At 41.3% G+C, this 2765-nt stretch overlaps 1 non-coding gene across 1 annotated transcript; it reads left to right on the top strand.

Moving 5' to 3' along the window:
- Positions 1-1679: 1679 nt before the first annotated feature.
- On the top strand, positions 1680-1787 carry LOC127743724 (small nucleolar RNA R71). Its single transcript, XR_008005107.1, has one exon. It is a non-coding gene; the product is annotated as a small nucleolar RNA R71 (small nucleolar RNA).
- Positions 1788-2765: the final 978 nt, after the last annotated feature.

Raw genomic sequence — 2765 nt, 5'->3', positions numbered from 1 at the left:
AGACTCTTCTTGGAGTTAAACGCCAGCTTTAGTGCCAGTTTGGGCGTTTAACTCCCATTTGGGTGCCAGTTCCAGCGTTTAACGCTGGGATTCCTGAGGGTGACTTTGAACGCCGGTTTGGGCCATCAAATCTTGAGCAAAGTATGGACTATCATATATTGCTGGAAAGCCCAGGATGTCTACTTTCCAACGCCGTTGAGAGCGCGCCGATTGGGCTTTTGTAGCTCCAGAAAATCTGCTTCGAGTGCAGGGAGGTCAGAATCCAACAGCATCTGCAGTCCTTTTCAGTCTCTAAATCAGATTTTTGCTCAGGTCCCTCAATTTCAGCCAGAAAATACCTGAAATCATAGAAAAACACACAAACTCATAGTAAAGTCCAGAAAAGTGAATTTTAACTAAAAACTAATAAAAATATACTAAAAACTAACTATATCATATCAAAAACATACTAAAAACAATGCCAAAAAGCATACAAATTATCCGCTCATCAGCAGCCTGTACCTCAAAGATTTCTAGTTTCTCCATTATAGAGAGTGGCATTAAGTTTATGCCTGACCCCAGGTCTCAAAGGTCATGGTGCTTATGGTCCTGTCTCTTTTGAGGTAAAGTGTGCTGAACCCAGGTATTCAGTTCCTTAATGAGCAATGGAGGCTCATCCTCCCAAGTTTCATTACCAAATAGCTTGGCATTCAGCTTTATGATTGCTCTTAAATACTAAGCAACTTGCCCTTCAACAATGTCTTCATCTTTTTCAAAAGATGAATAGTCATCAGAGCTCATGAATGGTAAAAGGAGGTTCAATGGAATCTCTATGGTCTCTAGATGAGCCTCAGGTTCCTCAATTGGGAACTCCTTTTTTTTCAAAGGACGTCCCATGAGGTCTTCCTCACTAGGAATCACTGCCTTTTCACTCTCTCCAAGTTCGGCCATGTTACTCACAGTTATGGCCTTGCACTTTCTTTTTGGATTCTCTTCTGTATTGCTTGGGAGAGTACTAGGAGGAGTTTCGGTGACTCTTTTACTCAGCTGGCCCACTTGTGCCTCCAAATTTCTAATGGAGGACCTTGTTTCATTCATGAAACTTAGAGTGGCCTTAGATAGATCAGAGACTATGTTTGCTAAGCTAGAGGGGCTCTGATCAGAATTCTCTGTCTGTTGCTGAGAGGATGATGGAAAAGGCTTGCTATTGCTAAGCCTGTTTTTTCCACCATTATTAATGCCTTGTTGAGGCTTTTGTTGATCCTTCAATGAGAAATTTGGATGATTTCTCCATGAAGGATTATAGGTATTTCCATAGGCTTCACCCATGTAATTCACCTCTGCCATTGCAGGGTTCTCAGGATCATAAGCTTCTTCTTCAGAAAATTCTTCTTTAGTATTGTTGGATGCATTTTGTAACCCATTCAGACTATGAGAAGTCATATTAACTTGCTGAGTCAACATTTTATTCTGAGCCAATATGGCATTCAGAGCATCAATTTCAAGAACTTCATTCCTCTGAGGCGTCCCATTACTCACAGGATTCCTTTCAGAAGTGTACATGAACTGGTTATTTGCAACCATGTCAATGAGTTCCTGAGCTTCTTCAGGTGAATAGATCCACCTGCAAAATGCTCCAATGACATCTTAGACAATTCAGGTAGACCATCATAGAATATGTCCAGGATGGTCCATTCTGAAAGCATGTCAGAAGGACACTTTTTGGTCAGTTGCTTATATCTTTCCCAAGCTTCATAGAGGGATTCACCTTCTTTCTGTCTGAAGGTTTGAACATCCACTCTAAGTTTGCTCAGCTTTTGAGGAGGAAAGAACTTGGCTAAGAAAGCCATGACCAATAACTTGGTACGCACAATTGTAATCTCACTCTTTTTCACAACTTCGCACAACTAACCAGCAAGTGCACTGGGTCGTCCAAGTAATAAACCTTACGTGAGTAAGGGTCGATCCCACAAAGATTTTCGGCTTGAAGCAGCTATGGTCACCTTGTAAATCTCAGTCAGGCAGATTCAAATGGTTTTGGAGTTTTAATAATTAAATGATAAATAAAATGTAAAATAAAGATAGAGATACTTATGTAAATCATTGGTGGGAATTTCAGATAAGTGTATGGAGATGCATCGTTCCTTCTGAATCTCTGCTTTTATACTGCCTTTATCCAATCCTTCATACCCCTTTCCATGGCAGCTGTATGTTGGGCATCACCGTTGTCAATGGCTACTTTCCGTCCTCTCAGTAAAAATGCTCCAAATCCGTTGTCACCGCACGGCTAATCATCTGTCGGTTCTCGATCATGTTGGAATAGAATCCAGTGATCCTTTTGCGTCTATCACTACGCCCAACACTCGCGAGTTTAAAGCTCGTCACAGTCATCCCTTCCCAGGTCCTACTCGGAATACCACAGACAAGGTTTATACCATGAAGACTCCGATTTTTCGGAATGGAGGCTACGAGATATACGCTCGATCTAAGGTAGAATGGGGGTGGTTGTCAGGTACGCGTTCATAGGTTGAGAATAGTGATGAGTGTCACGGATCATCATATTCATCATGTTGAAGTGCAAGCGAATATCTTAGAATAAGAATAAGCTTGAATTGAATAAGAAGACAATAGTACTTTGCATTAATACTTGAGAAACAGCAGAGCTCCACACTTTAAATCTATGGTGTGTAGAAACTCTACCGTTGAAAATACATAAGTGATGAAGGTCCAGGCATGGCCGAGAGGCCAGCCCCCAATGTCTAAGATTGCCTAAGCTGATCAAAGAT

Source organism: Arachis duranensis, chromosome 10 (genome assembly GCF_000817695.3).
Source record: "Arachis duranensis cultivar V14167 chromosome 10, aradu.V14167.gnm2.J7QH, whole genome shotgun sequence".
Lineage (NCBI taxonomy): Eukaryota > Viridiplantae > Streptophyta > Magnoliopsida > Fabales > Fabaceae > Arachis > Arachis duranensis.
This window is presented reverse-complemented; position numbering and strand designations above follow the sequence as displayed.